The following is a 27755-nucleotide window of genomic DNA, read 5'->3' as shown; positions in this document are numbered from 1 at the left end:
CCACTGTCGCCACTTCTCTTTCTTTCTGGTGCTGTAGCCTCTGGTGGCCTCAGTACGACAGGACCCGGTCATCCAAGGGCTCAGATGGACTGCGGAATGTGAGGATCACATATCCCTATATGCGGATGATATCCTTCTATATATGACCTCTCCCAGACGCTCCCTGTCCTGCCTATTAGATATCTGTGGCTCATATGGACGTTATTCAGGGTACACGATCAACTGGATGAAGTCGGTGCTCTACGTCTTGAGGAGTCTCTCACCACTACTTCCAGCTGGCTGCGATGTAACAATTGTAGAAGACACTTTCAAATACTTAGGGATTCACATCACCCCTGACCCGGAAGTATTTATGACACTAAATCTCCAAGCCCCTCTGAAACGGTTACAAAGGGATACCAAGCACTGGCAGTCACTGCCCTTGGCGCTCCCGGGAAAAGCGGCGCTTTTCAAAATGATGGCACTCCCCAGGTTTCAATACGTCCTCCAAAACGCACCCTTCTTAGTTCCTCAATCTTACTTCTGTGCCACTGAGGCAGAAGTCACTAAACTCCTCTGGGACAACAAGCCGGCTCGCATAGCTATGATGAAACTATACCGCACCTGGTATGATGGGGGCATCGCACTCCCGAACATACAGACATATTACTGGGCCTCTCAGCTGATAGTGATTAACCACTGGATTAATGTACCCCACACTGACCCAGCCTATATCCTCAACAGGTTGCAGTAGAGTGAGCGGGGCCTTATCGGGCGCTCTACAACAAGACCCGGACTCTAATGGGCCCCACAAACCACACACTCCAGGTATGGAATATAGTGCAAAAAAAGAGAGGATGGCATAACATACTCACGCAAGCAACACTACTCTGGGTCACGGACAGGCTGGGAAGAGTGGAAAAAAGCAAAGGCTTTAATCACTGGGACCATATTGGAATATCTAAAGTGGGCGACCTCTAGGTACAGGGAAAAATGATCCCATTTACACAGCTCCAGACGCTGTACGAGATGGTGTCAACGGAGCACTTTATTTACTGACAGATCAAACACGCCATCGAAGCGGCAATCCCCCCCCCCCCCCCGACACCAACATACCTGAGGCCTCCCCGCTAGAAGATAGGCTACTGATGGATTACATGGACAAAAAAGCAAAATCTATGACCTATTGGAAAATTATCAATAACATGCCAGACCCGGTGCAGAAGCTCAAAGACAAATGGCAGGCAGACCTAGGAGAGTTAGACGACACGGATTGGCAGGAGGCTCTAGCCTCCCCTAGAGAGGTGGCGATCGCATCTAAATGACGCCTTGTACAACTCAAGATCTTCCATAGAGTCTACTCCACCAGAACTACTCTCTGTAAGATCGGGAAAGTGGACACTCCGCTCTATTTGCGACAATGTGGGGAGATTGGCACTTTTTTTCATACTATATGGGCATGCCCTGTAGTGGCGTCATACTGGGAATCAGTTATGTCCCTTATCAAGAGGGTGAGTGGAAACCTAGTCCCTACAGAGCCCAAATGCTGCTTACTCAGTATTTGGGATGCGACAGACCTGAATTGGATGTGACAGACCTGGGTTACTATGTTAGCCAAAAGAGAGACTGGGGTGTGGCAACTGCCCCCACACTCGCAGAATGGTGTAGGGATATGGACATGGCCATGGTGGCGGAAAAAACTGTATACATACATAGGGGTTGTCCCAAGAAATGGATAAAAAAAAATGGGGAGGATGAACACGTATAGAGGAGATATCTGTGAATTACCTCTCGTAACTCAAGAACTGAAATAATCAACTGCCAATAACACTGAATGTGGTAACGATGTATATGCAATCGATCAGTTGTAATTATTTCTGTAATATATATAGAAGGTGACAAAGAATGTATACTGTATGGACTGGGTCTGATCTAATGCTGCATGTAAATAACTGCTAAATGTGCCTGTCTTTCATATATAAATAAAAGTAAAAAAGAGATAGCACGATTATTGAGAGGTATTATTTCGGAAGATGAGAACAAGGGCAGGATGAAACAGTTGAGGACTACATTATGAGTTTAAGGAAGTTGGCAGCTACATGCAAGTTTGGTGTGACATTAGAGGAAATAATTTGTGACCAGTTCGTTTTAAGATGTGGCAGTGACAAGATCAGGGAAGAGTTGTGGTTGAAAGATGAGCCACCTATGTAGGAAGTGGCTATGGTGGCCAAGAGAGTGGAGCACATGTTAAAGTGTGTTTTTGAGCTAAGTTCAAAAAAGGAGAAAGGCGGGTTGGGCCAGAGAAGGTGGAACTGTTTGCTTGTGAAGAAAAAAAAAAAAAAGTAGTTTTCAAGGGGAAGGAGAAAAATGTACACCCAAAATTCATGGGGTAATATAATGCTTCAGCTGTGGCAATAGTGGTGACAGACCGAATGCAAATTCTTGTCCTGCACTTAGCGTATATTGCAATGGCTGCGGGAAGAAGGCGCCCTTCTACAAGTGTTGTCATAGCATAAGCAAGAAGAATATCAGGAGACGTAAAGGAGGTTTCACAAGAAATTGTGTTTCAAGTAAACAGGACGATGGGAAAAGATGAACATCCCAGGGAGAGAGTGGTGATATATGGTGTGGCAGTATTAATGCTCGTATTTGACTATCATTTCTAAACAGAGCTATGCAAAGGATTTTGAAAAAAGGAATCAATTGCATTCGACGGATGTGAACCCAGGAGGGTATGGTGGGCATATATTGGAATTCACCATTATACATATAGGAATCCCCCACCCAGTTTGGTTGTCTTCTTTTTTTTTTATGTCCCCCCCACCATGGCAAGGGTACACAAAAGAGACCATGGGAAGGACATTTTGTTTGCTGAGAGGGTATGGTGGGCAGCCAATCAAAATGCTTGGGTATTTTGAAGGATGTTTGGAGTTAGGAGGAAGATAGGTGGTAGGCATGGTTTGGGTGTCCAACAAAGGGGACACTATATTAAGTTGGACACACCAAAGATTGTTAGTGATAGTACTCAATCCTAATGCAGAGCCACAGGTACAGGTGCAATAGATCCACAAGAGAGATGGATTTTGTGAAAAGTTTTCTGAAGCTTTTACAGAATTCTTGGGGTGCCTAAAAAAGTACAACATTGAAAGAACTGATTGGTGCTGTAAATCCTGGTAGGTTCAGAAGTCTGTAGAGTGCATGGAATTTAGTCAAAGATTAGTTGTCTGTAGATCGGGGGCTGTTATTAGGGGGAACGAGAATGATTCCACCATCAAAGTTGATGAAGAAGCTAGTAAAACAGGCTCATGTGGGCCATATAGGAATCGTGAACATGAAAGAAAGCTTGAGAGCTAATTTTTTGGTGGCCAGAAATCGATGTGAACATTGAGCAGGCACTAAGAGAATGTGTGGAATGCTCTTGTAGCAATAAAGATTTAAAGACACTTCAGGCTCCTATACTTTGCAGGGGTTTGCCTACCATGGGAGGAGGTATCCATGGACATTGTTGGTCCATTGCATGGTGAGCAAGGCATATCCCATCTAATATTAATGATGGATGTCTACTCAATGTGGGTGGAGGTATTTAAAGTCAGGGATATCTCATCTTCAAGTATCATCAGGTTTAGGGAGAGTGTGTTTAGTAAAGAGAGTTATCCTTTCCAAAGAGTATCCTGACTGACAATGTTGCACAATTTAGCTCAAAGGAATTTGAGAATTATCTAGGGTTAAGTGGCATTGAACATAAGAAATTTATCATCTGGAAACTATTGGTGCTATGAGCGGTATAACAAATTCATTAACGTGAACTGTCTGAATTGGAAACAGGAGTCCCAGAAGAGAATAACTGTTTACAGCATGTCTCCGCACATGACCACTGGAAATCACCTTTCAAACTGTTTAAAGGGAGAGTGCCCAATACCAGTTTATGTCCAGGATGCATGAATTGAGACAAAGGCATAACGTTCAATGGCCTTACGTGTTAAAGAAGTCAAGAAGATTTATGATGAAAAGGAAGGAGGATTCTGACAGAAGGAGAAACATATGTGATGTCGTGGTCAAAGTTGGAGATGTGGTAAAAATTAAAGCACCTGTAGGTTGTGCGGCATAGTCAAGTTCACCAAGGCACAAAAGGTTAAGCTATTTCACAATTCAGCAAAAACAGCTAATGGAAGAATTTGGCACACAAATAGAGTTGTGCTTGTAAAAAAGCGATGAAAATGAGTTGAGCATTTGTGGTGAAAAGAATGGTTGGGGAGGAGAAGGAAGTTCTAAAGATGTGAAAGGTGACAAAAGAGACAGGGTGACTGCAAATTCAGGTGGAAGTACTTGTAGTGATCAGATTGGAAATAAAGGGAATATAAGAGTGAGCTACAGGAGAAAAGTGCCACCATGTTATCTCAAAGATTTTGTCATGGTATAAAGAAATTGTGGTGGACCATCTGTTGTAATCTGTAAATCTGCAAACATGTTAGTTTGAGATTCTATAATTTATGTAAAATAAGGGAGGGAGATGTGTGGCGTATCCTGCATGTGGTTCTAATCTTATGTTCGGAGGCAGTTGCTCATATGGCTGAGGTGTACCGTAAAAAAACTCTTCATCTACCTACGAGCTTGTGAGGTTATTAACTATATCTAGACATTACAATGATGAATCGCAGTACTTTCTTGAAAGTATCTGTAAAGTACAACGGTAGTTATTGAAATGTAAAATATCTAACAAAATTAAATTAGACATAATATGGTGGCTTTTAAAAGAGCGTAATTTTTTTTAAACAAAGCATATTTATATATGTTTGGCAAACCAAGATTTTAGGTTTGAATTGAAAATATGATTTCCACAGGTTGAAAAATGTACACCATCAGGATGATACAGTGCTGCATTGCCATATTATATATTTAAATGAAAAATGCAAGACATTTTATGGTTGTGTAGGAATGCTGACACTGCCTTGTTCATGTCTTCGAATCTTTTCAAACTTAGCAGCATTTACAGTAGACCAATTCTACTTTTGTCTCTGACAAATATTTGAGAACACAAAATGTGTTCGCAAAAATAGAAATTAAGATGGAAAATGCCTCCATCTAAATTTCCAATATAGCTCCAGTTAAGTGTCCTATATCATTGCCAGCACAGTGGATAACCATGAAGTGTGGATGGTCACAATTACCAACAGAGGAAACTAGAGGTAGTAAGAGTCCATTGCAAAGCTATGTTCCCAATTCATGCTAGTTCAACTCCTTTCAAACCTAAATAATTTTCAAAACCTACTTTCTTAGCAGGATTCCTGGCACAAACAAATGAAACTGTGCCCAACCAAACCCTAACCATCTTGCAGATGCACTGACAAACAATAATAAGAAACACAGAGGCAGACACACAAATATATAAAGAGTTGGATGATTGGCCATTAGGAAACTACATTATACAGGAAACAACCTTTACTTCGTAGTCATTAGACCGCGATGCCTTTACAACGCAGTTGTTACAATGACCTCATTGTTACAACGCAATGCCATTACTACGCAAATCATTACATCGACTTGCAATAGATGGCGCTCTAACATAAGGAATAGTATAATTAGGGCTCCCGGTTTTATGGTATTTATTTTTTGTCACTTCCGTCTGTATTTATCCAGATTTATTTTTTGCCAACTTTATCTGTATTTATTCAGATTTATTATGGGTATTGTGAAACAAAGCTGAAACTCTTATATTTCCACATTTATATACCCAATAAATATTAAGTCATGCTTGAAAGCCTGCCAGGTTATATGAACACTCGCAGAAGATAAATCAATGAACTTGTATGAAATATGCACATTTCAGTATCAGCCTTGTGCCTATCTCCTGCCGTTTATGCTTCTTTACTGAAATACCTTTCATTTTTAACACCCTTACCTATCAATCCACACAGTAATTGGCCTGGCAGTCATGACAAAGTGTATTTAGAATCACTCAAAAAGCACCCAATTTCCGTTTTTAACCACATTTAAAAATAAATACAGAGAAGAAAATAAATGGTTATCTGTCTGTATTTATCAGTAAAAATCTGTAAAAACGGAAAACAGGGAGCCTTAAGTATAATTTACTATTCCAACACCTTCCCTACTGTTGCGTGGGCTGGAGTTGGAATAGTAAATGATACATTCCTAATGTTACAGCGCCATCTACTGCAAGTCGATGTAATGACTTACATAGTAATGGCATCGCGTTGTAACAACGTGGTCGTGGTAACGACCGAGTTGTTACGGAACGCATTGTATTTGCATGCGTTGTAGCATGCTATATTCACATCATACCAACAACTTAATTTTTAAAGGAGAACAATTATTGGCTTGAATACAATTTAGGCTACTAATGTAAAACAATACTGCCAAAAACCAAAATCAGGTAAATAAATAAGCGAGTCTGTAGCAATGACGTTTAACGAGTATTAGAAAGGCATTTGAAAGACATTTCTGGTCAAATGACAAAGAAAACAAACAGAAAACTAGATAAGAGATAAAATGAATAAGTAAAGCATTATGTGATTGGTTAATAACAGAAAGTGAGCTATAAACACAGCTCAATACTACTAAATACCACCAATAACCATAGAGACTCTGCTGCAATAGAACTCTATTTCTTCTTCAAAGACTTAACAGAGAAATTGAACATTATACCTCATCACCTTCATCTATATATTCCTACAGACATGTACTTTTTTTTATATGGATATGTATGGCTGTTCTAGAAAACAGAGATAGGTCATTATGTGGGCTAGCATGTGTGATAACATTTGTAAATATCTGCTCCAAGTATTGTTGTCTTTTATACTTTCACATATAACATCAAATTACTTAGTTTGATATATTAACAGTTGGACATGCACAACATCTATGGGTTTTTTTCCAAATCCATCGGATTTGTTTTCCCTAGAGTTTCATGATGACATCTACCATATGAGCATCTTGAACTGTAAACATTCTAAGTGATGAGATAGTAGTGTAAGGAAATGGTAGTTCTTTAAAAACACATAAAAAGGAAAATAATGAAGGACTGACTTTGTGTTATGCTTATTAAATACAATCAGATATCACTGCAACAATCTATTATTAACTTACCATCTACTATGAAGCCACTATAAGGCACATGTTTAACTTGCATTACACTTACAATTTATCTCTATATTACATTTTAAAAATGATGTCCGATACCTGAAAAATAGGGTTAAATATGGTTAGGAATTCTTTATCTTTCCAGACATTTGGTTAGTTCTGAAAATAATTTTTATTCCTTCTAGATTTTTTTTCCTGGAATGATTTTTTACAAGGTCAACACCCAGCAACCAAAATATTAGTCTCAAAAGTAAGCAGGAGGACAACAAAGGCACAAAAACGAGGCTGTTGGGTAGGACACCGGTGAGTTATGAAAATCTCAAGATGGATAGTCCTATCTTTTTCTCCTGCAACACTGACATTAGGGCAGAGGCACCAGTATGACACTGTACTGTCGTATTGCTCTAATATATTGCAACTGTACCTGTAAATATGATTTGGCACTGCGGTACCAGGAGCAGGTACTGTTGGAGGGACAGATGCACCAGGTGTTTGTGGAGGTGTTGGTGGAGGTACTGATGGAGCAGAAGAATTAGAAGGTGGTACAGAGGGATAGATGCAGCAGGTGGAGCTACTGATGAACCAGAAGAAGTTGAAGGTGTTACATTAACCGCAGAAGTGGCCTCTGCCGAGCTTCCTGCTTTGGCCTCTTGTATCTCCTTCTGATGCCTTCTTTCCACACACATCAACCTGGTGGAATGAATTGCCTGCAGGCATTTTCTCATTCCCGTGGACAAGCACAGCATCTAATGTTTTTTTTCACAATCCCACTGATTTGTTTTTCCTCGAGTATTTCATGATGACTGCTACCATATGATCATCTTGAACTGTAAATGTTCTAAATGATGGCATAGTGTAAGGAAATTGTAGTTTTGTCTGAAAACAAGGAAACAATGATGGACTGACTGTGTTATGTTTATTAAATACAATTAGTTATCACTGTAGTAGTTTATTATTAACTAACCTTTCACTATGAATCCACCATAAGATATATGTTTAACATACCTCACACTGAATTATCTCTATATTAATTTCAATTTAGTATTTCTGATACCTCTAAAAAATATTGTTAATACCGGTAGAAGCTCTTTATCTTTTGAGACATTTAGGTAGTTCTTTAAAGAACTTTGGGTTTTTTCTTTTAAGATTTTTTGGGGAAGTTGTAATTTTTTTTACAAGCTCAACTTGACCAACCCAAACAATAATCTTAACAGGAAACAAGAGGACAACAAAGAAATAACAACCTAAGGTTGTTGGTTGGACACTAGTAAGCCATGACAAGCTCATGATGGATGGTCATATCTCTCTCTCCCGTAACAATGACAGTATTGCAGAGGAGACAGTATGTTGCTGTATTGCAATATAGGTCAATCATCTTGCGATTCGGTCTCAAAAGATGTATTGGCACTGCAGTGCCGGGAGCAGGTACTGCTGGAGGGACCGATGCAGAGAGTGTTGCTGGAGTTGCTGTTGAAGCAGAAGAAGTCAAAGGTGTTGCAATAACCGAATAAGTGGCCCTGCTGATCTTCCTGATTTAGTAAAATGCCACAGGAGTATCACCCATAGACCGAGTTGAGATCTGGGTAAGTTCAATACCGAGATACCGGTGGACACCGCACACGCCCGTGGCGGCCCGGTTATACTCGCACGCAATTAGCTTGCTGGATTCATCCGCCCCAGTTATTTGATTGACCAAGATACCGACGCTCGGCTCTTCCTAGCAGTGGTTCGGGGCTCCGACCATGCTCATGACACAGGACAGGCGCGGTGCGTCCATTGGGGCGTTGGGGCGCAGCCCCCCCGCCCGCAGCTCCATCGGAGTCTTTGAACTTAAGTAAACTGAATCAGTTTACTTAAGTTCAAAGACGCCGAGGGAAGAACTGACAATCATGTCAGTCAGCATGACGTTGGACCGCCCACCCCCTTCAGAGTCTGAAGGGGGTGGGAGGTCCGGCGTCATGTTGACTGCCATGATTGTCAGACGAACCAGGGGCAACAGGCAGCAGCACAACTTAGTGCGCATGAGTGGGGACGGAGGGCGAATTTTCGCACCGTGCCCAGTCATGCGCACTAGTGGTTGCATAGGCTGGCGCATGCCCATTAGGAGAGCGAGGCTTGAGCAAAGGCTCAAACCTTGGTCTCCTAATGGGCAGACGGGTGAGCAGTAACTGGGCCCCTAAGCCAATCCTGGCGCTGCTGGCAGCGCCAGGATTGGCTGAGAGGGGCTGTAGGCGCCAACGGACCCGAGGCGGCGCGGACGGCGGACCTGTTTTCAGGTAGGATTTGTTTTCATTTATTTTAAAACTCACCCCTCACCCCCCCCCCCCCCCGGCCCCCACCCGACCCCCCCCTGCGAGCCACGAGGCTGAGTACCGACAACACGCACTTCTCGTTAGTGTGTTTGTGTTCCTGTCAGTGCGAGGCGCCTCTTGTTAGGGTTCATTTGCGATGTGCTCATATCCGAGAGTAGACTGTATGCTTTGCTACATATGAGTGAAGACAGCTCTCACTGGGGTGTATGTGTTCCTGTCAGTGACACACACCTCTCTTGAGATTGCACATGCTTCCACCAGCAGCAGACGCGTTAAAGTATCTATGCACCTGGCAGCTACAGTACTTGGTTACTTGAAAAAACAATATTACAACTCAGATTTGTTTTCTTCTCTAAAGTATGTAATTTTGCACTAGACTAGACCACGGGGGTGCCGGGCTGTGATTCGGAAGATGCATATATGCAGTCTACCTAAAAATGATTTGAAAAAGCGAAACGTCATAATGTCTGCTAATGCACAAAGCCTGCTTGCGTCACGCTCACCACCCTTACTAAAAGTCCGAGTCTGGCTGCAGACTGACGCATGTTTGTGGCCCTGTCCAGTGTCCTGTGGCGCAATGCCTCCCGTGCCCCAGCGGGTCATTGCAGCACGGAGGGTCATCGTCGTCGGTGCCCTGTGGAATGCACCACGAGCTTTAGTGTGCGTGAAGGTTTAAAATCACTTCCACGTGCCTTTCAAAACTATAGTTGTTGGAAAATTGTGAAACTCTACTCTTATTGGAGAGGATATGCACAAGACTGTGGACTGAAGAAAGACAGGCCTCAGAAGTAAGGTCGGGACTGGCCTCTGTGTGCTTTAGGCATTCAGGTGAGGTGAATCTGAGTAATGGGCAACGTGCCAGGGCACGGTGGCACCATTTTTTCGCGAAGAGAGATGACACGCGCAAAGGTGCACCTACATTTATGTTTGTGTAGGCCTCTCCTGTTTAATAGGTTGTGAATTCCAGTACGTCTGTGCATTTTGCGTAGCAGAGGCTGCATGTGTTCTTACTGTGCAGCAGACATTGTTTTGTGAAGCGGCTGTTTAAGTTCTAGAGAGATGCACCGGAGAGTGATTGCTACAGTTTTGTTGTATTCTGGAGGAGACGCTGGCGCAGTGCACTATCGGAAAGAGTTTTATTACTGCAGATCTGCATTAAACTGTTTATGTAGCAAAGCAATCTCAACAATAACGTGCATCTTTCCGCAGCACTCTTGTATATATCGACTTTGAACTGTGTGTGTGTTTGCTGGGTTACAGTATTAGCATTCCACACTAACATTTCTGGCTTAGAGTCTAAACCATGAAGTGATATCACATCCTCCACCAGAGGCGTAGCTAGAGCTTGTGGCGCCCGGGGCTATCCCTCAGATTGCCGCCCCTGGGGAGGGGGGGTTGCTGGGTAAAAGGACGGCGAGCACTTGAAAGAGGACCGAGAGACACGTAGTATCGCCGCTAATAGTTACCTCGATCATGCAAGTTACATGCACATACATGACACGGTGCAAGGCTACACAGTTGAATACACCAGTGACTGGCAGTACAAAAGAGAACACACAGACTGCATGATCTATCTGGGGACTCAGCACAATGCAAACATGCACACACATGACACTGTTCAGGGATCCATCATCTACAGCTGACATTAAATGACCAGTCATCATGGTTCCCCCATTACAGCAGTGCTCTTTGTGATCTGCATGGTTCATGTTCTTTGCAGCAGGCACATTAACCCTCTGTGCTACCTTTCCAGGAGTCAACCCTTCCACTAGACAAAACTCCGATCTCTCTCTAGGAAGAACATTAATCACCGAAGTTATCATGACATTTTTATTGTTTCTGAAAATTGCTGGAGGCCAGGAAGGAGGCAGCAAGTTTTTTTTAAACCATAATATACTTGCAAACACTACGCACCCACCCGAAATAGGTACCCAGTGTGGTCACACCGTTCGCATCACCCTAACCTGCTCAAGGTTCATGTGACCTCACTGACCGCTCTAGGGTGTGCTGCTGTGTAGGCCTGCCCGCAAGACTGGAGATGAACTTCAGTATGGATTGTGGTGGACAGGCCTTCAAGGTTAACCCACAATTGACACCACTAGGGTACACCTGCTTGTGCTAAGACATCAAGCCTTCTAAGGTCTAGTGGGGCCTTATAAGTTCTAGCATGGGAATGTGCTCCCTCAGTAGAGTGGTCTGGTGGACTGGTCATGAAGGCTGAACCCGGTTCCCCAGATCCAAATTCGATAGCTCTGGCCATAGTGCCACATCCTCTCCCCCACTGAACACCATGCTTCCTAAAAAAGAGAAACTTGCACTGTCTTCAGCTATAACCTAATTGTGCCCGCTATAAACACTTGGATGTGGCTCAATTCAAATTATGCACTTGATAAGAGTAATATGCTGCCTAAAAAAATGTAAAAGCAACCACTCTTAGTGAATGCAAGATTAAGTAAAGCATGTGAAATGTAAGCAGAAACAACATGGTTACCTTAACGATCTCTCACTCACTATTCAGAAATCAGCGAGTGGTTTTACCTGAAAAGTTAAGGACATGACTAGAGGGCCCTGAAGGGAACCGTTTCAATGTCCATTGCTTATATCCTTACAAAACGTAAGCAGTATGGTTTAAAAAAAAACACATCCATAAACACAGAGCCATGGTACACATTTTGTTTTCCAATCCACCCATCAACCAGGTATTGCAGTACCTCCAGGAATGGTACACTTTCCCACCTGGGAACAACAATGCTGTTCAAAGAAAGACGAGAAAACAAAAGTAGCTCTTCACTGGCAAACTCTGTAAAGTGATGGTGATGTATTTGGATGTAAATAAAACCAATCTGGCCACTTTGCAACCACTCTGTATTGCTTTATTTAGTTATGTATTTATTATTTTTCATATTTAAAACCTTCTATTTCTCTCCTTCCCGCTGCACTTTGGAATAGAAAAATTTCAGAAAAAGGGCATTTCTCGCAAGAGTGTTTTTCTTTTTTGTATACATTTCACAGGGAAGCAACTAAATGAAAGAAGGAAAGAGGTTGTGAACCGTTTCTTCAAGTCACGGTTTTCAGTAAGTGAGGAGGGAGACAGAAAGAGAGGGAATAATAGGAAGAGAGGGGGGGAGAGCTGCCAGCACAAAAAAGAAGAGGACATTGCCCGAGTCCTATTCCTTCTCGGCCCGTCCCCGAACGTCCACGAAAGCAAACCAAGCCTTATCTGAATGCCTTGTGCTCCCCCAAAATAGTGCCGCCTGCGGCGGACCGCCCCCACCGCCCCACCCTAGCTATGCCACTGGTCACTACGGCTAGCCTACTAGCAACGTGGTATACAAAATAAGTCAGACTCACAAAACGCCACTGCAAGTAGCTCAAATGCAGATTGAGGCAGAACCACAACGACACCAAAAAAAGCACCTACAGGTGAGTCCTAAGATTGTATAATTAACAAAGTAGACCCACCAAATGTTCAGCTCTCAACCAATGCACTGACAACAGCACAAAGGATGCTAAGGAAATCTTCACCATCATGAAGTATTTTGACACTCCTGCTGCTAGCTCCTCTAGCATCATGTCATCACAGGACCTCTGCACCTAGCTCTCCCTTTTTTCAGGCATAAGATCAGCAACATGTGCATCTTCCTGCCCCAGCAAGACCCATCCACCCTTGCAGCCCTCATACCCATCGGGACAAAACCCCCTGAAATGGACCATGACCTCTTGGCCCACCATCACCACACAGGAACTGCAACAACCATACCATCAATGCATCCTTGAGAACATTTGGACACCTGCCCTCACCACATCTTCACTAAAGGACTGAACCCCATCAGCTCAGCCCTAACCCCAGTACTGAACAGCACCATCCACGTAGCAACCTTACCAGATGCCTGGAAGTATGCCACGATACTCCCCTTCCTAAAAATCCCTCAGCGGATGCTCTACAACTATTGCCTGATATCCCCACTACTCTCCTCGGCCATAGTCCTGGAGAACATCATCAACAAGTGAACAACCACCCTCTTCAATGACAACCACCTCCTTGACCCCACTCAATGCAGATTTAGGCCCAACCACAGCACTGAGACCACCCTCATCACCACCACAGAATACATACGACTGATCATGGACAAAGAAGGCACTGCAGTCCTCATCCATCTATTTGCAGCTTTCAACACTATAAACCACCCTATCCTCATTGAATGTCTCTTTAAAGCCAGCATACAAGGGCCTGCACTCTGCTGGATTTGCTCCTTCCTCGCAGACTGCACCAAGTCAGTTAGCCTGGCTCCCCACACCTCGTCCACCACCAACCTCATCTGCGGAATACCCCAGGGATCATCTCTCAGCCCCACACCCTTCAGCACCTACAGGGTCCCACCCGCAAACACCATCCAAATTCACAGAATCAACATAATTTCATACACCAGCAACATCCAACTTATCCTCTCACTGAGCACCCAGACCAACATCTCCTCCTGCATGTCCAAAAACACCATGGGGTTGAAGATCAACTGTCTAAAACTCAACATAGATAAAACAGAAGTGGTACTCTTCAGCAGAGATACCTTACTGTGGAACTTCACCAAGTGGACAGCACATCTCAGATTCACACCCGGTCTGACACCCCAGCCAAGAACTGTTGAATAGTGGAGGACAAGCAACTCACAATGACCTGCCAAGTCAATGCAGTTTCTGCCTCTTGCTTCTACACCCTTAAAATCTTCAAGGAAAACTTCAAATGCCTCCTGGTCAACACATGCAGAACAGTCACCCTGGCCTTCATCACCTGAAAACTGGATTACAGAAATGGCGGCATCAACGCCCAACTGACCAGAAGACTTCATGCCATAAACACAGCAGCAAGACTCACACTCAGGGTCCCTTCCCTCACTCACATCACCCAACACTGACTCCCATCCGCAAACATTAATTCTTCAAATTTCTCTTACACACATACAAAGCCCTGCACACCCTTGGCACTACCTTCCTCACTGGACTCATCAACTTCCACACACCAACCAGACACAGCCAAACTCCTGCTTGCACTGATACCCTGAAAACTCAGAACAAGAGCCAGCAGTTGTGCCTTCTCCTACCTCACTCCGAAAGACTGAAATGACCTGACCCTACATATTAGAGCTTCATCCACTGTGAAGCCATGGCTCTTCACCTAGGCCCCAGCTCTGCCCTGCTCTTCTGTGCCTGAATACCCTCATTGTCATTCTCCCTGGTTAACTGCTCAACCTACAATCAACTAGTCCCTGTCTCCCTCCCTCTGGAAGACCTGTGTTATCTATAAAGCTCCTAATTCTACCAGCATTCATGCACAAAATGATTGGTCCTGCAAAACATTTGTATTTCTTTTTACTGAAAGAACCAGATTAAAAAACCATACTCTCAGATATGATGTTTCCTTAAACCACTGTCCTCCTTCCTGATCCCTTTCTCAAGTCAATTCTAGGCTCTCTCCCAGCGCCCACACATTAATCAAACCACTGGCAGCTTAGTATATTTATGAATCTTTATTTTATCGCTCATTATTCTGGCTGAGGACAAAAAAAATATCTAGAGCGCAAGAAAGCTGGAGCAGTGTCAGGCCCATGTTTCACAGGTGCAGTTTTTCCCTGTTAGGTAAGGACGCTATGCAATTTAACTGAGAAAGTGGCCCATTTACCTTGAATTGCAGCAGCAAGATGATGTGGAAACTACATCAGCGCAGTAATATTGGATTTGTCGTCTGAGCCAACAGAAACATGCATTGCCTGTAACTCCACTCGAGAGGCAGCGTGAGTGACAGCCCCCGTGCTGAGAGGCAAGCCTTGTTTTCAGTGAGTAGAGGCAGGCAGGCTCATTAGCAGATGTGTTTTGTTTGCGAATAGAAAAGAAAGCTCTTGATGCCGCCCCAGGCCAGAATGAGCGCGAGAGCGCGTAGCGTGAAGCGCGTGACGCATCACTGCTACGTCGTTTTCATCGCGAGGGCAGGGCTGGCCAAATTAAATTCATGTTTTTTTTATGTTGCCCAGGGCCGTCATTGGTAGCGCTCGCGCTACAAGAGTGATTGACGGCCCTGGAGGCAGGCTGGTCAGTGCTAAGTGTGCTAAGTGCGCTCAGCGCACACTTTCAAACTGGGCCGCGGCCGCCGTTATAATTTATTTGGGGACACAGTGTACCCAAATAAATTATAAAGGCAGCCGCGGCCGCAACGGGCGATCAGTGCCGCGCGGGCACCCCCAAAATTGTGCCGCCTGGGGCGGACCGCCCCCCTCGCCCCCCCCTAGCTACGCCAGTGTCCTCCACCAATGTATTCTTCCTCCGTGTATCCTCTATCCCTGCCTGCACCCTCCATCTGTGCTTTCTCTAACCCTGCATCCTCCATCTGTGCATCCTCTCTACCAATGTATTCTCCCTCTCTGGCTATCCTCTCTCACTGCAACCTACTTCTGTGCATTCTCTAACCCTGCACCACCTCTCCGTGTATCCTCTCTCCTTCCACCCCCCTCCTGTGCATCCTGTGCATTCTCTAATCCTGAACCCCCTCTCCGTGTATCCTCTTTCCCTGCAACCCCCTTCGTGCATTCTCTAAACCTGCACCCCCTTTCCTTGTATCCTCTCTCCCTGCACCCTCCTTCGTGCATTTTCTAATCCTGCATCCCCCCGTGTATGCTCTCTCCCTGCACGCTCCCTCTGGTCATCTTCTAGCGCTGCATTCCCCTGCTCTGTACCGTCCGGCGTCCGCCACTGTTTGCAAACAATTAATGTTAAAAACGTCGAGGGAATGCATTTCAGCGATTTAGTTCCTCTCTTATTTTACGTGTTTACTTGATCTTGCATTCCCCACGAGTTAGCTATTTTATAATGTTGTTGTTTATCTGTATTTTTTTATGTGCATACTTTGAGGCTTGAGCCATGCCAGGTGTTTATGAGGGGCTTTGATTGTGCACGCAGGCGCAAAGGCTAAAGCCAAACAAAGTGCCTGTCAGTGGGTTGGCCTCTCTGCAGAGGACACAGAACAATATTTGTGTATTCCATTTGCAACTGAAATTCTGTGTAAATGTGTGTGAAGGGGGTACACTGAAGTCAAAATATATGCAAGGCAAAAGTAAGAGAAATTATAGTGCTTATATTTGAGGGAGTGCAGTGCATGTTGGGGATGGTGAAGTGACAGATGTGAGGAAGGGCATTTGGGGAAGAGAGAAAAGAGGATGCTGAAGAGGAAAGAGAGGGGGTTGAAGATGTTCAGATGGACAAGATATGCAGAGAAAAAGAGGATACATATCTGACATAAAGCACACATAATTGAAGGCCAAAACTCCTTCCACAGGCCTCAATACTATTTAACTCACAGACTCACTATTTCGCTATTTCAGAATTTAAACATTTTCAATGTTAATTATTTATAAGAAATCATTGTTGTTACTCATTTATCTTAAACAGCTAACACCCAGTGACAAAGCCAATCATACTGACAGGCTTTAGGTGTATGTCAGTTGCTGTGCCATTTATCTGGATACAATTACATCTCAGAGAGAAACCAAAATACTGGTCTGATGGCACACTATGGGAATCACAGAAATGTATTTGGAATGTTCTTTTATAGGGAGCACCCTCTTTTTTCATCTCACCTAAAGACCTGTCTGCACATGTTTCTACATGACTGGTTACAGTCAGCAGCTGTGGGTGCTTCCCGAAGTCTGGTTAGAGCATATTTTTCCAATGTTCATGCTGCATGCAGTGCAAGACACCGGGCAAGCATGCATTTTAAAGGGCTAGAGTTGTCATGCAGAACAATTTACATATTACAGTAAATGTTGAACAAATTAATGCAAGAAGATACGGGGCAGTTTTTAATGTGTTTAATATTTCAAGACTATACGTTCCCACTACTTAATAAGCCTTGCTGTATCGCTGCATATATTTGCTTTAAAATGCAGCATTTGCCAATCTTTTTTAAATTTCTTTCTCAGGAGTCGGACCCTCCCTAGACCTCAGGTTTGTCCATTGAACGTGTTCACATCACTAACTAGTGTTTTCTATTGGAAAGGGTAGAGCCAAAGCAGTCTTGCTTAGTACCCTAGCCCTCTTCAGAAGTCAGACTTGCTTGGCAAAACCCAGAAATTATTTGAAATAATGTATGTTTTCTCTTTTATGAATGCCTAAAAGAACTGAATTTTTAGTCCATTTATCACAGTGCTGAAAATCGCACCGAAAAGATGCAATTTTTTTTTTTTTTTATTGTTTTTATTATTATTAAAGTTAGGGCAGAACGCAATCACATAAATGTCTATACAATTTCAGTTTGTTGGTACATTGGCTTACGTCAACGCTCATATCACTGTTACATCATAATAGTGGCCAGATCCCACCTACGGACCCATAGATATCGCCTCACCCCCTCCCCGTTTCAGATGGAGATATCCTCATTCGGCAGCTCCGGTGGTTCACAGATAAAGCCCCTGTATTTGTTCCAGGCACCCCATACCTTTCCCCATTTCTGTGGACAACCTCGGTTAACATATGTAGTCTTCTCTGCTACCATGGCTTCATCCATGTCCTTACACCATGCCTTGACCATCGGCGGGCGTCCGGAGCCCAACAACCTGGCTATATTCCGTTTGGCGACCATCATTCCCAATGTTGCCCAGTCCTGTGCCGGATGGTTTAGATCATTTGGCTCCCATATATTTAGCAAACATCTTTTAGGTTCTGGTGTTACCGATACCCCCTCCACTTGTGATATGGTCCGCATCACTGCCACCCAGTATGTCATAATCCTTGGAAATTGCCATATAGTATGGTAAAAAGTTCCCTCTTCTCCACATTCCCGCAGACAATACGGGTGTGTGGCATTCCCTATTTTGTGTAAGGTTAAGCTAGTGAAGTATACACGGTGTAGTATCTTCAATTGTATGAGCCTCAATCTAGAGGGTATTGCAACTTCCCGCGGTGACGAGAGTGCCATCTGCCAGTCCGTGTCATCCATGTCCCCAAGGTCTGCAGACCATCTGACCTTCAGTGCCTGTGTCGGGTCAGGTAGGTTATTAACTAATTTACGGTAAGTGAAAGAGGTGGCTTTTTTCGTCATGTAGTCAGTGAGGAGTCTGTCCTCTAAGGGAGAGGCCTCCGGCAGGACGGTGTTCGGCGGTATGGCTGCCTGCAGTGCATGCCTAATCTGTATGTATCTGAATTGTTCAGAAGAAGCTAGCTCGTATTGTTCCTGCAGGCGTTCGAACGCTACCACCCCACCCCTAACCCACAGGTCTCCTACCGTAGAGATGCCTATGGCATCCCAGTTATTGAATCCTTTACTATTTCTAAGCTTTCCCAGCCTTACTGTATCCCAGAGCGGAGTAAGCTGTGTGATAACCCCCTGCCATCCCGGTTTTTTTGGCGCCATATACCATATGCCAATTGTATGTGCCGTCAGACCAATCAGTGGGTTAGGTCGTTTTTTATTGTACAAGGCTGCCATGACTCCTCCATCTCCTAATATATATCTGTCCGCCTGGAACGCAGGGTCGGACTGCGGGCGTGTATCCATTGATTGATTATTTTCAACTGCGCAGCCCAATAGTACAGCTGTATGTTTGGTAGCGCTATCCCCCCCATCATACCAACCCCTAACCAGCTTTTCCATTGCAATTTGCACCGGCTTGTTTCCCCACAGTAAACTAGAGACCTCTGTGGCTATTGCTTTAAAATAGCTCGCTGGCACTGGGAATGGAGTATTTTCCAGAGCATACAGAAACCGGGGGAGTGCCATCATTTTAAAGAGTGCTGCTTTCCCAAGCAGCGTCAGGGGTAATGCGTGCCGATGCGTGGTATCCCGTATTAGACGGTCCAAGGGGGGCAGTACATTTTTGGTAATAAAGTCTTCCGGCTTAGGTGTCACATAGATCCCGAAATACTTAAAGCAGTCTGTCGTGATTAGGAGACCGCACCCTTTAGGCAGTTGCGGTGGCGGACCGCATAGTATAAATAAGACCGACTTAGACCAATTTATGGTGTAACCCGATACCCTCCCATAGTTTTCACAAACGTTTAGCAGCACCATAATGGAACGTCTGGGGGAGGCCAAGTATAGTAAGATATCATCTGCATATAACGATATGCGGTCCTCCCACCCCACCGCCCACTTGAGTCCCCTGATGGTTGGTTCCCACCTGATCAGGGCTGCCAATGGTTCCAGCACCCTGGCAAACAGCAAGGGGGATAACGGGCAGCCCTGGCGAGTTCCGCGTCCCAGCGGGAAGTCCTCTGACATGTGCCCATTGGCTGTGACATGCGCAAGTGGCTTCGCGTATAGCAGGCATACCCATGCACAGAATTTAGGGCCAAAGCCCAGATGCCGAAGGACCGCAAACAAGAAGGGCCACTCCACCATGTTGAACGCCATACGGGCATCTAAGGAGAGAATAACAGCCGGTTCTTGAATATAGGGCGTACGGGCCAACACCCCATGGAGCCGTCTCAGGTTAAGAGCCGTATTGCGACCTGGCATGAAACCTGACTGGTCCGGGTGTATGAGGGTCGTCATATGCAGAGTTAATCGAGTTGCCAAAAGTTTTGCGAGTATTTTAGTTTCAGCATTAAGTAACGATATTGGGCAATATGAGGTGTATTCCTCGGGAGGCTTCCCAGGTTTCGGAATTGCCACAATGGTTGCTATCCTTTGGTCCCTCTGGAGTTCTCCCGCTTCTAGACTTTCGGTATAGATGTTTAAGAGGTGAGGGGAGAGCGTACCCGCCGTCTTCTTATAATATTCAATGGGTATTCCATTAGGCCCTATCGCCTTCCCCGACTGTAGGGACTCAATTGCTGACTTCAATTCATCCGCCGTGAGGTCAGCTTCCAGCGTGGCTGCCGCCTCCGGTGTTAATGTGGGCATTTTTAGGTCTTGGAGGTAAGCTAGCGCCTCCTCCACCGTGTTGGTCGACGTAGGCGCATATACCTGGGCGAAGTACATGGCTAAGCCGTTTACAATTTCTTGAGGGTCGGAGACCACCACTCCCTCCCGAGTGTTAATCTGCGCTATCCAGCTCCTTGCTCGTTCTTTCTTGTCCAGCCAAGCCAGAAGCCTACCTGCCTCATCTCCAATTTCATATATCTTATGTTGTGTACTCTTTAACTTGGACTTCGTAATCTCTTTTAAGTGTTCTCTGTATTCCTGTTGTTTAACACAGAGGGATTGTGACGTTTCTAGTGTCGGGTGCTGTGTATGACGGTCTTCAGCCTGATGCAAACTCGATTCTATGTCCACTAACTCCCGTCGCTTTTCGCTTTTATAACCGACTATGGATGTAATGGCTTGCCCACGGATAACAGTTTTGTAGGCCTCCCAAAGTGTGACTGAAGATGAGGTTGACAGTGTATTTTCTGTAAAGTAGTGGTGCGTTGCAGTGTTGAGGTCGGCCACGATTTTGGGATTATTTAAATACCCTGGGTGTATGGGGTAAATGCGTCGCCTAACTATGTGGTGACACACGTATGTAAGTAGCATTGGGGAATGATCCGATATCCCTCTGGGTCGGATCTCTATGTCCACTACGTTCTGTAGGCTGTCCGCCGATGTCAAGAAGTAATCTATCCTGGAGAGACTATTATGGACTCCCGATTGGTAAGTGAACTGTCGTGTCATGGGGTGACGGCATCTCCAGGCATCTAGGAGACCAAGGGCTTCTAGAAAACTCGCTATGTGGGATATTTTACTGGTGTGGGGTTTGGGAGGATGCCTGTCCGTAGTCCCGCTGATTGTCGCGTTGAGATCTCCCCCAATTATCATTTCTCCCGCTGGGAGAGCGAGTAGGAATTTACTGAGCGCTGGCAGGGCCACAGCGTGGAGAGCTGGAGGGATGTAGACGGACACCACATTAAAGGATCTTCCCTCCCACTGACAAGCTATAGCCGCGAAGCGGCCCTGATCATCTGTCCATGATTGATGGATAATCAGTGGGGATTGCTTTCGTACCAGGATGCCTACTCCCCGTGATCCGGAAGAGAACTCGGAGTGCACAATCATTTTAAAACCAAATCTGTCCAGCGCTTTACATTTCGTTCCTGTTAAGTGTGTTTCCCGTAAGAGAGCTATCGCTGGTGCAAATAGTTTCAAGTATTGCAAGACTAGACCTCTCTTAATCTCATCCCCTAGCCCACAGACATTCCATGTAACCAATGATAACGGAACAATTGGGCCCATCTGGGACTGCAGTGCCTCAGCCTTTGAGTGATCCTGAGCCATCATTTCTATTCCGTTTGAAGCTTACAGTCAGTGCTATTGAGCGTCTGCATTTTCTGTAACCAGTGTTTGTGTACCAAGTTGCATCCAATGCCCTTAAAAAAACAACAACAACTAGTAGCATCCAATATTGTGCTAACAGCCCTAACCCCCCCTCCTGCCTCCCTGCCTCCCTGCTTGACGGACCCAAAACTACCCGCCACCCCAACAGTGCAGAGTGCTTAATACCCTTCCCCGATACCATTACTTGGAGGCGAGAGCAATCGCCCGCTGTCCTCGGAGACCCATTGTTCCCTCTGGATTTGTAGCGGTCTCGTTTTCCTCTCTGATAGTTCGTATAGAGCGAGCGATGGTGCAGACCCACTTTTCTCCCTCGGATTGTTCTGGTCGCAGTAGGTACTCCCTCGAACCCTTGTGTGAGGAAGTCCCGGCGGTTTCACAGCAAAGTCAGTGAGAATCCGGTAGGCCGTCCGAATTCTAGATTTCAGCCGTTTGTGCAGTTAGGCCATGACAGCTTTGGCAGTGCCGTTTATTCCTTCGTACTGCAGTAATGAATGTCACCCTCTCCTGCAGTCATTTACATTAAGTCTTCTTGCTCTTCAGTTTCCTCACTGTGAGTGTGACCTCCTTTTCGGCGCTCTGAACGTGGGGTTGTACGCCAGCCCTCCAGCCATTCCTGTGCTTCTTCCGGCGACAGAAAGAACCATGCTTTACCGTCGGCTTCTACCCTCAACTTCGCAGGGAACAGCATCGAATATTTGAGTCCACGTTCACGGAGCAGTTTTTTAACTTCAAGAAATCCGCGGCGCTGCTTCGTAACTGCAGCAGTGTAGTCTGGGAAGATGGTGACATTGGCGTTATCAAGTCTCAGAGGGGGGCGACACGCGCAGCCTGCAGTATCGCATCTCTATCCTGGTAGTTGAAAATGCGAGCTAGGATAGGGCGCGGAGGGGCCCCGGGCTTGAGCTTACCCCCTCGTACTCTGTGTGCCCGTTCCACGGAGAAGTAATTGAATAGGCCCCGGGAACGGAGATGATTTGTGAGAAGATCTTCAACAAACAGGTCAATGGCAGGGCCCCCTGTCTGTTCCGGCACCCCAATAAGGCGTATGTTATTCCGTCTGGAACGCCCTTCCTGGTCCTCCAGCTTAGCCGCTAACAGTTTATTGTCTGTTGCGAGCTGCTGCATTTGCTGCTTAAGAGTGGCCGTGTCGGTGGTGAGAGTTGTTGCCGTCACTTCCACCTCCGTTACCCTGGCGGACATTTTGTTAAGGTCTGCCCGGATGAGGGAGAGTTTTGCCGAAAGGGATCCAATGCGTGCATCTAGTGACGTGTGCACTTTATTCAGTGTGGCCATAATGTCTTGTAGCGTCACTTCTTTGGCATCCCCTGTGGTCGCTCCCGGTCCCGGCCCTGCCTCGTGACTCGCAGGCTCCGGTTGCGATTTCGTGTATGCGTACTTTTCTAGCTTCGCCTGGTTCGGCCCCTTCGCATTTCTGCCGCTCATTGTCGCGCTGGGGGTATGCTCGCACTGGTAAGACGTGCAGGAGTGGTAATCACCACCGCCTGCCAAAGGGCGGACTCCGCCCGAGCGGCCTGTCAGGTTTCCCACCCTGCTTCGCTAGTTTAGTGCTGCGCGACGTGCCGTCGGTCTGGCCCTCCGGATCAGGACTTCTGCTCTGGGCTAGTTTGGCGTCGTGTACCGCGCTGTGGCGCCTTCTGCAACTGTGGTCATGCTCTACATTCAGATTCGCCCCCTCACTTGTGCTTCACCCTTGGGCCGCTGCCTGAAGAAGACTTACGCCGGGACCAAGCGCGGTCCGGTCCTTCTGGCGCTATCCGCAACATAGGCAGAGGAGCCCTATGAGTATGTTCAATGTTCAGACTAAAGAGGGCCTCCTCCGTAGCTACCCTATAAGTCACTGAGGCGCTGCTTGCTTTAGTGGGCCAGTAGAGCAGCGGGATGTCGCTTGCTGCCTGAGAACAATTGGCATGTGCTGTATAGCGCCACAGTACCTGGGCAGTCCCTCGACGCCTCTCATGAATGCCGCCGTCTCACACTCAGCGGGCCGCGGGGTCGCAGCTGCGGTCGGTTGGTCAGCCCGTGTGCGAGCACTGCAAACTCTCTGTTATGACAGCGGTGGGGGACGCGTCTCGTCCCCAGGGCGGCAGTCCGCCCACCCCGTCGTTTGTGCCGGTGTTATACTTGCCGCCATCTCGCTGGCTTAGAGGCGCCTCCTCTAATACACCGCCAGTGGGGGGGCCCTCCCCCGGCCGTCTCCAGGCCGTCGCACACTGCGCACTCCTGCGTGGCGCACCTCGCATCTCCGCGGTCCGCTCCGTCGGAACTTTACTCCCCGGCTCTCCTCGCCGGGAGTAGGCCCCTCGCCGAAGCCGCGCTGTCTACGGCGTCTGCGCCCTCCGCTCAGCCTCGGACCGGGATGATCGGGCGCTAATGGATCTCCGCCACCACCAGCCGAGGTATGTGCATCAGAGAACCGCCGGATAAATGATCGGATGGTTAAGGAGGGTTCCTCGGATTACGGAGCCTCTCTAGGCTGCGGCCATTTTCCCAAGATGCCAATTTTAAAAAAAAATCTTCACGGGGGAAGAACACCCCCAAGCCCCCCTTATTGCCGTCGGCCTGGCTCGCTGCGCTCGTTCGCATGCGTGATTCGTTCTACATACGCCTCACCAGTTTCAAATTCCACCAGCCGCCCCTGACACAGGACTCTCTCCAATTAACCTCGGCTGACTTCCCTGTGTACCTCCACTGACAACAGATGTTTTACCAACACTGCCACTTCTGCAATTAACCCTATTTACTCCGATTTCCTGACCTGCTTCTCTACAGCACTCACAAACCTCGGCTTCCTGATGATGATCCTAACTCATTGAGGATCGAAACGTCGACCATTGTTTTTCCAGTGCAATTTGTGGTGCACATCTTTTTCCTGGTTCTTGAAATTGATCTGAATTGTGTCCAAATGTTTAAGAAAATTATTGTTTAGAACCAATCATCTTGTATATATTTTACTTCACCTATCACCTCGCGCCTAGCGCTGTGTTCTTCACTTCTTGTCACGAGCACAAAGTGCACCATGTCTTGTAGGGTTGCTTCTGCATTTCTTTGCAATACAGTGCTGATACCCCCGTCATGTTTAACTTTTTCTAAATATATGATGCCATGAGCACATTGAACAAATAACTCAGAGTCTCTCCTAATTGTTTGCTCATTGTAATGTCTTGTACATACATATATACTAACTCCTACTGAATCCAGTTGAGATTGTTGATAGTTGCATTGATCTTCCTGCTTTGGCACTATCTCCTTCTGACTCCACATTTCTGCATGCACCAACCTGGTAGAATTAATTTCCTGCAGGTGTTTTCTCATTCCTCTGGACCGAAGGAGTATGGCTTGATGTTTCCATCACATCCTTATTACATAGAATTCATGTAACAAATTCGGAATTAACTTTTTTCCTTCCAAGTGGCAAATAAAGGAAATCCCATACAATGGAGCGTTTTTAATTTCATCCTCCATGCCACCTCTTCCTCCTCTTGCAACAGCACAGGACCATCTTCTTCAGTCATTGCAGTTATCCAAAACTTACAAGGTAGCTTTGGAAGAAAAGATTTCCCTCTTCCAAAGAGCGCTACCTTCTCCTTTGAAAATATCAAATTGAATGGGGAAAAAAGAATATACACTTCTTGTTTCCTACAATTAACAGAGTTCTAAGCCAATGAAATGCTGTTTTGCAAAAATGAAAGTACCACAGAAGTGTATCGATGCTAACACATTTATATTGCAGTACCCGTATAGTTCACTTACAAAACCTACAGTTACGATAATAACATATATAGCAGAATAATAATAATGAAAATAATTATTTGGTGTAGATATAATTTAAACATTTTACGGAGGTATCACAGTACTACTGAGGAACATTGACATTTATAATGAATTTTGACCTATCACGAAAGTACTGCGGTACCAAAAGAAAAATTACAAATAATTAAAACATTATATGATTAGAAACACTTATTTTTTTAAAACATACAAATTCAATTAACAAAACAAAGGTTTAAGATTAGTTATAGCTAGTAAAACATAATTTCTTGTTTCAATACAACTAAACTACACAAACCTTAGAAAATCAAAAGATATAGTTACATTTTCCCCTCACCCAAAATGTACCATGTCTTGCGCACCTCCACACAGAGTGTTGTCAACTCGCTAGCCAGACTAAGTTAACTATAACTTGCGCCTTCCCCATGCACTGCTTATACCCATTTATATTAAATCGCTTACGTTAAATCATTGAATTCAGAACAATACTCATGCCATCTCAAATGACAATTTATGAGCAGACTATGCATGGTAGAGGGCTGAGCTATAGTCAATTCAGTCTGGCTAGCGAGTTGACAACACTCTGTACAGAGGCGCGCAACTCACAGTAATTTTTTGGCGAGGAGCAAAAACTAAGATATAACTATAAACAAGCATTAAAAATGCAATAGGTCTCGCCTTTTATTAAGTTAAAGCCATTTGCTTTGCTATACAATACCATTAGCAAAGCAAATAGCTAACTTAACCAAAGGCGAGACCTGTTGCATTTTTCAATGCTTGTTTATCTATTCCTTTCATCTGAAATGTCGTCTTTTCTCTCTGTCTTTGTTACACCCTCTCCCCTTTCCTTCTGTTCTTTCGTTTCCTTGTCTCGTTTCTTCATTTCCTCACTCTCCCTTTGCCTCTTTCCCCTTCCCTCCCTTTCTTTTTCTCTCGCTCTTTCACACGCACACACATACAGGTTGATATGTACGATGTCGGGACACGCATGCACTTCCCCAGGCACACTATGCTCTGTATTTCTGCCCAATTACGGACACGTTGTGCAGAAGTCCATCACGTGTTGGGCGCTTTGTTTTGTCGTATTGCAAACCCAAGGGACCTGGCCCATTTCCAAACTCGTGACAGTGTTTTACTCGAGAACAGTAATGTAACTGAACCACGGAGCATGGCTAGAACTCAATGTTTAAGTCCTGTGCAAAGATGTCAGTATGGTTTCTACATGCCTAGGAGCACATTCTCAGAACAAGCCTAAAATCGACTCGGAAGCCAGCTTTTACGAAGGACAATGACAAAAGCCAATTAAAAATATGGGTGGAGAGTGGGCGGGGCTTTAGAGCCATACTCCAATACTGCATGCCTTGCAGCAGCGCATGTGATGCCCAGGCTCCAACTAAAAAAGTGCAAATGAGCAGTGATGGCTGTATGACCTAAAGTGTAATGAATGGATACCAATCAACCCTGTGTAACTGCTAACATTATGGCAAGTGCCTTTTAACTGTAAGATGTAGTGTAAGGTTTGACCAAGAGTTGCAAAATGAAAACAAATATTTAGCCATGGAGTTCATCCCAAATGAGTCTCTCTCAAGATGAAAACGCCCAGCATCCACATCCCAGTGATTGGAGGTCTGACGCTGTCCAGTCGCGTATGACAGAAAAATGTTAGTCCTTTTATTCTTTCTTTAAAAGTGTTAGTATGCCCTTCTAAGTTTTGCATGTTATCCCTTTTCTTCCTTTGCATTCCCAACATTGCCCTGGCTCTCTATACTATCGTTTCACTGTACGCTATATTGTAAGTCTCATTGGTCAAACTAAAATGTAAGGCTTCTCTGTGTTTTATTATTGGAAAAGCGATGCTAGCTGACAGCACTGCAGCTCGCGGCTAGAGCGGAGAAAGGCTGAGCCGAAGAGCGCGTGGATTCTTGGGATAGAAACACGAGGGGAGAACTCCCCATTCAAAGGACGCAACATCTCCTACTGCAAGGAAGCTGTGGTGCGTGAACCCTCTTGTTGCCGGAAGCCCTCCTCCCCAGGAGAGCACTGCAGAAGCAGCCGTACTTGAGCCTCATGTGTTTCGAAAAGACCTCCAACTTAGGGGCACGCCAAGAAACCTGCTCTACACGAGCCGCGAATGATGAACGTGGCCTGCCCTCTCGAGAGAGAGCTGCAGCGATAGCGACAAATAGATGAAGGCCGCTATCGGTGAACACGAGCTCTTCAACCGCGTTCGCTTTCTCTTCAGTTCACCGGCGGTACGCTGGGGCAATTTTAATTGGATA

This window comes from Triturus cristatus, chromosome 1_2 (assembly GCF_964204655.1).
Source record: "Triturus cristatus chromosome 1_2, aTriCri1.1, whole genome shotgun sequence".
Taxonomy (NCBI): Eukaryota; Metazoa; Chordata; class Amphibia; order Caudata; family Salamandridae; genus Triturus; species Triturus cristatus.
The sequence above is the reverse complement of the archived record's forward strand: the minus strand, read 5'-3'. Positions refer to the sequence as shown.